Here is a 10,323-nt window from a genome sequence, read left to right as displayed (position 1 = left end):
TTCTGTTTAGTAAATATTTCAATTTTAGCATTTATGATATCATTTTGGAGCACGACTTGATAATTTGATTAGTGTGACAAAACCATTTGCCGTTTGCTTCAAATAATATTCCGAGATGTTTATGATTGTTTACCAAATTGATTTGCTTTCCGTCAAAATATAATTTCAATTCTTCAGTTTCATCAATAATGGAAAACAACACTGCTTGGCATTCACCGGTGAAAACAAGGAACTGTCACCAAGGAGTCAGTATACAGTGTCTAAGCTGGGTATCCATGTTCAACAACAGCATGGTATCTGAGTGGCTTAGAGCTGTAACAACGGCATTTCTCTGGACTAATGAATTTACGTCATTTTTCTTTTGAAATTTGAAATGTCTACCATAAACATCTTAGGAAAGACATAATCAGGTCTTTGATGGTGAAACCTTGATTTAGGCGGATAAACAGGGAAGAATAAGACATTTGGATGACTGTGCCATGGTGTGTGGAAGGCGACGCTCGTTGTTTCCATTATTTTTTTACTGTAACTATCACGTCAAAGAGTTACAAAAACGGCACGTCTATGATGTTCTTCCATCAAGGTGTATCAGTAATTAGTTTGGAAGTTAAGTTATCATCGTAAAGATGGTTCTAATTTGCTCAGAAGATGCCAGCGTGTTGCAGGATAACACTTACAGCCGGGTCAAGGGAAGATAATTACTGTGACGGTAATCGGCCGCAAATCTACCTTCAAGCGTAGAAACACGTGGAACCTTTATTTGTTTTTTAATCATTTTCAGTTACTGATGTCGACATCATTAGACAGGCATATGGCTAGTATCCAGAGTAAACAGTCAGAGTGCTGTACAAGTTAGGCAAGTGATGAAGCGTGCGGCGAAGGGAATGGTTCAGCGGAGAAAGCTTGGAACCCTTCTGGGATGAGGGCAACACCACCTCAAGCGTGAGACACGGCAGCATAAGGCTGTGGGATGATAACTAGGATTCAGGCAGTGATGGCCGGAGCCAACGTTTGCGGATCCACCCATCCATCCATCCTTACACCCAGACCATTACTTTGTCTGCCCTGTATATTTCCTTTTATCCGTCCACTTAGCTGCTTCGTGGCTCTTGGTTGTTCTCAAGGGCACCACCATACTGGGTCCTGGGTCGAACTATCAATAATGCGTGTGAATTTATTAATTAGAAATATGTCACAATTCTGCATTAACACAGACCAACAGCACAAATGAATTTCAAAGAATGTTTGGTTTTAAGGGGTATTGTTTATGGTTGGGTTTGTTCTCTATTTTTATAATTAGATGTTATGCACAATTAACATCGCATGTAGTATGATTCGATTAAATATAGGTCTGTGGCGGACAGATCACATATAAGATGTATATTTACCTCGTCTGGTGTACACAACCCTGCCGAGTAATGCATTTACTTGTTATAGATATTTAACAAACGTAATTCCTTTTTTACAATGTTCAGAAAATGGCATTGCTTGTTCCTATGTCGATGCATCTTACTATACTGAACAGCAAAAGAAACGCAAGTCTGGCTTTTTGTCACTTTGCCATGAACGTTCCATAAGCATGAACGCTTACTTTTATGAGATTTCTTCTTTTTTTTTAACTTGCGTTTCTTTTGCTGTTCAGTATAGTTCAACCAATAATGTGTCCGAGCTACACAGATTGTGCAAGCGCTGTCCTACTGTTTTTCAAATGTATCTACAAATGTTAAATTTGAGCGTGTGAAAGAGTTAGGAAATAAGCATACTGTCTTGGAACATCAGAGGTGTATAACGAAATTATAATAGCTCTAGCTTTGATTTCAAACCGAACACAGTATGTTTATCTCCATTCTACCATAACCGCGTTATTACCATTTAAAACAAATACATACTGTGTTGCAAAATCAGAGGTATATAACGTGATTATATACTTCTGAATGACCTTTATTAACAATCCAGTATTTGCTGAAGTCATGGTAGAATTGTGTTTAACACTGATCCCGTTATATATATATCACGTTGTGTCGGGTTAGTATTTTGTAGAAACGGCCGAACCTATGAAGGTCAGAAACGTTTACCACTTTGGTTAAACCCACGAGCACTCGCTTGGTGAAAACTTAGAAATACAATCGGAACGAACCGGGATGCGACTACACACTCACGGGATTCCGACGTGCCCAAGGGACATAAGCTTACGAAATAATAGAAAGAAGATATAACTGAAACGGTGCAAATACTGGTGTCTGAAGACAGGAAGTTTCTCTGCTCAGATATGGACGTAGCGAATGGTTACCCTGTTACCCTGACAACATGCCTCTTGGATGGCTCGGTTTTAATTCCAAACAGAAGCAATAGTCAACAACTTCATATTTGCACACGATGTATAGAACAAATGTCCCAAAATACACAATCCCCATATATTTTCATTGCGTGCTTTACTTTGAAACGTCAGTTCAGTGTCGCCTATTTGGTGTTATGTATATTACGACAACTACCATCAAGCGTCTCGACCCACACTGTGAAGAAACCCAATTCTGTACAAACAACCACATGGGACGAGTGCTGGTTTAAGATAGCACCGTCCAATTCTCACCCATTTCAGTTGAATATATCTATAACTGTCCTACAAATGAACGTGGAGTGAGCGAGCAAAAACTCTGTTGGCCCTCTCTTTGATACATAAACAAACAGTGCAATTCATAGCTGAATATCTCAGGTTACTTGCCAGTCAGTACGAAGAGAGAGAATTATGTTTTTATTGACACGGAAATGCCTGCTTATATCTTAAGGGCTTCTTTCCTGATGTGGTAATTAAATCATTATCTTAGTTATGACGTATTAGTCACGGGCGGAGGGTGCATATCGGATGATAAGTATAATTAAGAATCAGAACAGACAGTTTTATTTCTTCATTTCAGGATTGACTAAAAACGACAGATATGAAAAGTGGAAAGAGCTACATATACATTATCGCATTGTTGTAATGGCGTCTCTCGCTGTTATTTGGCTGAAGTTTGTAATCTTTATCTTTATGTCAGCAAAATATTGTATCACATTTCATAAACTTTTTCAACGATTTTTCTTTTGAATGTGACCTAAGTAACCTTGAACTCTCGTCCTTGTTCACGCGTCTTCATATCACTGATATGTATCGTAAATATTGATCACAAACTGTAGTCGTAAAATTAATTCAGACCTGCAAACTGGTGATCTGGAATCGTAAACGTCAAAATGTTTCTTAATGCTGTCTACACCGCCTCGTTAACGTCTCAAAAGTCATAAACGACTTGTCTGCACGGATTTACCATGTACCGTGTTGTCTGAGAAGTATTGTGCCTAATATTTAGATACACATTCCCCTAACCTACATAACATAAGTATTTTGGGCAGGGGTAGATTTGCTGACTTTGCAGAAGGTCCCAGGTGAGATTTTGTTTTGTTCAACATTTGGTGTTACAAGCCGTCAATCCCAAGCAGCAATACCTACGATGGAATTCACGTAACATGCTGGCTACTACCAAACAGAGTATTAAACTGCAACACTGAGAGTTCATACACACAAAAAATACAACATTACATAGTGCCATTTCAAAATATTTTGTAGCGGTAACACCTGGTGTTTGAGCGAGTGATACCGGGTGTTTGAGCGAGTGATACCGGGTGTTTGAGCGAGTGATACCGGGTGTTTGAGCGAGTGATACCGGGTGTTTGTAACACAATACCATGGAACTCGTTCCAGTGTCATCCCCTAAGGACAACCCCAACCCTACGCATGCAACCCACCCCTCAACACCACCCGCCCCTACACATTCACCCTACCCCTAGACATACACCCCTGCTCCACCCCAACCACCCACCTCCTTGTGGACACAGTACCCCCCAACGCGCCCAGGTCGATGCGAACTAGACGAGACAGTTACTAATGAGTTCTGGACAATTCCTGCGAGTCAAACATAAATAGCGTTTTCAAAAAGAATATTGTGTTATTACTTTGATCGTGTAATCTTTGAAGTTGTGACTTAAAACGCTGCGCTGATAAGACTCGAGTGCCTCTCCGACTGACGTCTCGAGGTGAGCTCAAAATATGTTGCCCTGCTCTCAGGGAATGGATGTGATCGGTGTTGTCATAAATCTTGTTATAAAACCCTCGGACTCTAAACACGAGGTGTCAAGCCGATGTACCACTTCCTGCTGCACCTTATATTGAAAGGCCCCTTAATATTTCCAAGAGATTAGCTGGTTTCTGTCGAGGGGTGATTGCTTAGTTCTCAGCCTCACACAAACAGATTGAGCCGGAACACATTGGGTCTTATCCGTCAGTTGATGAACGGCTATTTTTCTCAAAACTAAATGTTGGTGATCTAAAAAACACAATTTCAAATTTTGTGTTGTCTTTTGTGAAAACACAACGTGAGTAGATCCTGATGAAAAGCATTATTTGAATTTTTTTAATTCAATGTCATGATGGCCAAATCCTGAACACTTACAGTTTTTGTAAAGAGGCTCTTTGTTGGAGATTCTGTTTTGTTATGTCAGTCGTGAAAACAATTGGTGATACATTTTATTGTTAAGCGCGGTTTACAATCTCTGTGTGTATATGTTACAAGGAATGTGTGAAACCAGGGATTTCACGTAATCCCTGAAAGAGTCAGTGATTTCATGAAATCCCTGTGACCCCCAGGGTTTTCATGTATTCCCTAAAATTTCCAGGGATTTCATGAAATTACTGAAATATTAGCTCAGGGATTTTATGAAATCCCTGTAAGCCCTTATTGAAATAGAGAACACCACATTTAAAAAGCGAGTACAGAGTATATCCTGATAAAATTCGTTTGTTGGGACAAGATAGACAGTTATCAAACAAGCTATTACACTTCAGTAGCACTTTAAAACATTTACAACGTATCTATTTACATTGGTTAGGACCACAGTTACATTTCTGGAAACCCTGACCACCACAATTCGACTCGAAAATCACAGCTGTGTGGAGAAACAGCTCTTTGTCCATTGTCACCTCATTCGTAGAAAGAAGACGCTGAGGACAAACATGAAATATGTGCTTTGAAAAATACCTTTTCCTTCCCAAACCCATATCAGTAATTTCATGAAATCCCTTGAAACTTTAGGGATTACGTGAAATCCCTGGTTTCACACATTCCCTGTAACATATATAAGAAACGGCTCTGAAAGGAGACTATAGAGGAAATATATTTTTTCTTCATGTTTACGGTTGGCGGATCCGTAAATTACTTACAAATAACGCCTTAAAATGACTCTTTGCAACACAGTCCTTTCCACAAGGATACACTTATGACTGCGAAAAAAGTTCCAAAAATGTACCGAATAGGTACCAGAAAGGTTCCAAAAAGAATCTCAACAGCTGCTTTGACTTCTCCTCGTTCGGGCCGAAACAGGTTGTGGCTAGAGTTGAGAGTACCCAACATTACAGGGAAGTAATGTCCGTGAACCGGACAATCGCAAGTAATGTCCGACAACCGGACAATCGCAAGTAATGTCCGTCAACCGGATAACCGCAAGTAATATCCGTCAACCGGATGGGGCGTAAGTAATGACCGTCAACCGGAAAATCGCAAGTAATGTCCGTCAACCGGACAATCGCAAGTAATGACCGTCAACCGGATAATCGCAAGTAATGTCCGTCAACCGGACAATCGCAAGCAATGTTCGTCAACCGCATAGTCGCAAGTAATGTCCGTTAAACGGATAATCGTAAGTAATATCCGTCAACTGGATGGTCGAAAGTAATGTCCGTAAACCGGATGGTCTCTCTGAAGTTGTCACTTTTTACAAGATGCTGACACGTTAGGGTCTCATTGCTTGTTATATATAGGTGAATCGTGAGTAACGTTCATGTGAAGATATCTAGATTTCCGTAGTTGGCCCTAACGCTGTCGGTTGTGGCAAGAGGAGACTAATTTTAAATCTTTGGCCCAAGACTTGTTCATGAATTAACATGTCCACAACACATTCAGAATATGTGAATTTTACCTGTAGTAAACCTATTACTTTCACTATAAGCAAAAACAAAACACATCCCCAAAGTAATCTTTGCTTAAAGCAAAGCATATTGTACGATTCCGACTATATCCGAGTTTATGTATATGGGGAATGCTGCTTCTTTATCTGATTTTGAAACACGTGTTTTTGTCAAGCGCGACTCTTCGAAGTTCACTACAATAACACAAGAAACTCCATTACCTGTCACAGTGTTATAGAGTGCACACCAGTTCAACAGTTTTCTAGGAAACTTCATTATTCAAAAGACCGAATAGTTTCAATATATGTCTAAAGTGCAGAGAAATATCTCCTTTGTCTGTTTAATGCAATCAGCAACCATTCGGTGTATCTTCTCTTATACTAAAATGTCCTCCGTGCAGGACGCTTAATTCTCAATGCCATCTATAAATGTCAAATTGAAATAACACCTGACGTCGGCAGATGGTACGTATGTACGTGTGCATAGGTCAGTGACCCCCCACCACATGGCGTAATGTCTCTATCTATGAAACCGGTCTGACGTGATCAGTCATCGAGAGGGACCCTGATCAGAGACAGAAGCGGACGGATTGTGCGGCTAATCGCACACCTACGACTCCGACGACGATGGAGAAATACCGTCCGGCTTCTTGCGAGCGGGTCTCAGCATCGGGAACATTGGCCACTTGGTCCCGGTGTGCGTTCTGTCACGTGTTTGCCATCAGATTGTTCCATTTCGACCATTATTGCTCAACTATAATACAAACGGCTGCTGCTGTCGCCGCCAGCTCCGCACCTGACTTTTGTAATCCGTTTTCCATCCATCCGAAAGGACCAAACGAATGGCCGCACCATTGTTGGAGGTAGAGACTACACCTGTGAGACACCTGGTTATCCCAGCTGAACTGATAGCATCAAAACACACACACACATAGGAAACGGAAGTACCACGCCTTCCATGAAAGGTAAAGGGTTACACGAGGGTGGAAACACGCGATCTGTAGGATTACGTACATCATAGACTGGTACAGGGCAAGTGAATGAGTCATAGAAACGTTAAACCATTAAACACAAGTCATGATGGAAAACGGCGTGTGTTTGTTTGGTTTATTGTGTTATAAGCCACACTCAGAAATCATCCATCTCAATGATGTCGATCTGTCAATAATCGAGTCTCGACCAGACAATCCTGTGATTAACGCCATTAGTATCTAGGCAATTCATGTATCAGTGAACCTTACCATTAGTGCCTGAGATCAACAGAGACCAAGGGGTTTACCTCCCCAGCGCCCGGTTCATCAACCAGAAATCATAGACTCTCAAACTCAATCTGCTTTAACCACTCTGCTATGTAAACACACCCTTGCCCTTATTGTAAAAAAAATACCCTATCATTGTATTATATTGACCGACTCCGTGGTGTAGTGGTTAGAGCGCCCACCCGGAGAGCGGAAGGTCGTGGGTTCGATCCCCGACCGCGTCATACCAAAAGACGTTAAAATATGGTACTTGTTGGTCCCTGCCTGGCGCTCGGCATTAATGGGTACAAGAAGGACTGGTCGGCTCGGAGTCAGTATAATGTGTTTGAGTGGGGTATTCATGCTTCACTGCGGCATGGTATCTCAGTGGGCTAGCACTATGAAACCAGCTTAAGTCTGGGCTAGTACAAGCAGCCGCACATACACACGTACACACGCATGCACGTCGTCATATGAGCGAAATATTCTCAAGCACGACGTTAAACCCAATTTCACCTCACCACCTCATTGTATTCTGCTCTTTAATCTCACTGCAGTGTTTGTACATACTTAATTATACCTCCTTTTTCCATTGTATATACTCAATTTACATATCTGGCTTCCTGTACATCTATATATCTGAAGAAGGGGCAAGAACTAGCCCGGAAACGTTGTGAAAAATAAATCAAGAAGTTGTTATCCATAAGATTTGTCTTGTCTTACCATGTCTTAAACGCGTCTCACGACAAGACTGGGTTGCTGCAGAACAGTTCTCTCCCTCAACGCCACGAGGCCCGTCAGTGTAATGTTATACCTTTCAAAAGATTTCAGGATAACATACAACTTGAAGCCTATTTGAAGATACAACTACCGTTGAGCAAGAGCAAAGCGACCCGTGTAGAATTGCTAGATTTGGTTGACACATGTCAACGTATCCCAATTGCGTAGATAGATGCTCATGTTGTTGATCAATGGATTGTCTGGTCCAGACTCGATTTTCTACTGACCGTCGCCACATAGTAAACAAAAGAAAAGCCTTCTTATCATTGGAGTTACAACAGTCGTAACGGGTCCCTCGACTGAAGCGTTACGTCGACAGTACCTTGTTTTCACAAACACCTTTCTGATATTTATTCTGCTAGTGCCAGGAACCATCTGACATTTACATGATATTCCATATGCGTATCGGCTTCACCTTGAATGGAAGGTTTACTGCCGGTCTGGGCAACAATCTGGGCTTGGATGAAATCCCCCTGTATCTAGAAAAACAATATCGCCCTTTGAGGTGAGATGAGGGGTTCTTTACGAGGAGTCCGGTAACGCTTTAAGTCTGACATTCATACGGTGAAGCTGTTACTCCCTTACATCATGTGGAGGCGGGTTACACTCTGAGTGTTTCAACCTGGTCCATCAGCTCTGTATTACTTCTCCGGGGGTCCCACCAGTGTACCGCTGACAAAGAGTTGGGGATAACAGAGTTATCGAACTTGAAGACATTCCCTGACTTCCGGTCTTGGAATTGGACTTAATGACGCCATCCTGCGTAGTCTGTCTAAACATGTATATTTTTCTTAATAAACAAAGAAACATACGTTTCTTTTCAATAAAGATTGTCGCATAAAGAGCATGTAATGCTCTGTAATGCTCTCCGTTTTCTAACATTAGTATCGATTTTCATTCGTTTGTTTTGTCACTCTGTCATCAACGTCCTGACATGGAACGCGTTCGTAACGTTTCGACCTGTCGTAACTCTATAGTTTATCATTGGCTTACGAATGTCGTAGCGCTACAAACGTTTTGTGGATCGGGGCTCTGGAGTTATGACGTAGTGTAGTATTTGAGAACATAAACATTGGCTATTTGGACATGTGCCGCTGTAATGTTACGTCAAAACATATGACCAGCCTCAAGACCTCCCACTTTTGCCGAGTTCTGAAATATTTAACTTGCCTTTAATATCATTATTGTTTGTAACCTTATATGGATTTTTTATCATTGTAGTGAAAAAAATCTTCTAATTCGGAAAATGCTATGCGCCTTCAAAAGGTGCCTTGTTCATAGATTGGTTTCACAGCTCGCGCCGCACGTTTGGCGTTTTGAGCACCAGTTTAGATAGGCAGGAGCTCAGTCAAGGGCTACATTCATTTTGGGTTAAAGGCGCTAGATATTCCCAAGGTGCTTGTAATACGATCTGGAGTCGTTGCACTAAAATGATTTTGTGAAGAAATAGAATAATCATCTAAATATTCTATGTTCCCCATGGGTTTTAGTGTCAAAGATATAATCTGGCTTACTGTCACCTAAGTCATCAATTCCACCGCAAAATGATACAAAAACTAATCTCATTGAATGAGTTAGGTTTCACGCCGCTGTGAGCAGTGCCCTAGTTAGACCACCGGGTGTCAGTATGGTGTTGGACACAATGAACCCACATAAAACAGACTGTGATGCGCGTATGAGAGAATAACAAACACAATGCATATCAGTTTATATCTGATCACCTGATTGTCTGGTTTGTTGACTTCGCACTAAAGGAGTACTGCTGTGGAGCATCAGGCTTACTGTACTTCCATGTTCAGCAAATTTTGTGACAGGATGTGCTTACCCTGATTGTCAGTAATGAATTCATATAATTTTCACAGCTATTTTTCTACACCAAACGGTATTTATTCAATACTGGCTATTTATTTGCAGCGATTTTCTATATTTAAATAACAGTGAATAATCAAACTGGAATTTCGTCTATAACAAATATTGTATCATCTACAAGACTGTATAAAATACAATTTTATTTCTGTTTAAATGATCTGGGTCAGTCTACCTAGTGTACCTGGGCCCACATACACAAAACGATCTCAGACCTCAGTGTTTGTTAGTGTTTCGGTCAACGATCAACGTAATACCAAATCGCTTTGTGCTAGGTCTCGCTATTTCTCGTTCGCCGTGTTTTGTGTAATATAAACACAAGGTTGTATGAAGACGTTCAAAATGTTTTCTGGAGCGAAGACAGGATAATGCGAGTCAGATTAGATCACCCGTACGCCACATTGGCCGGCTACTGACGGTTTCATAACGAACGGTGTAACGTAGG

The sequence above is a fragment of the Haliotis rubra genome, unplaced genomic scaffold (assembly GCF_003918875.1).
Source record: "Haliotis rubra isolate DU_JTF1 unplaced genomic scaffold, ASM391887v1 Scf22, whole genome shotgun sequence".
Classification (NCBI taxonomy): domain Eukaryota; kingdom Metazoa; phylum Mollusca; class Gastropoda; order Lepetellida; family Haliotidae; genus Haliotis; species Haliotis rubra.
The sequence above is the reverse complement of the archived record's forward strand: the minus strand, read 5'-3'. Positions refer to the sequence as shown.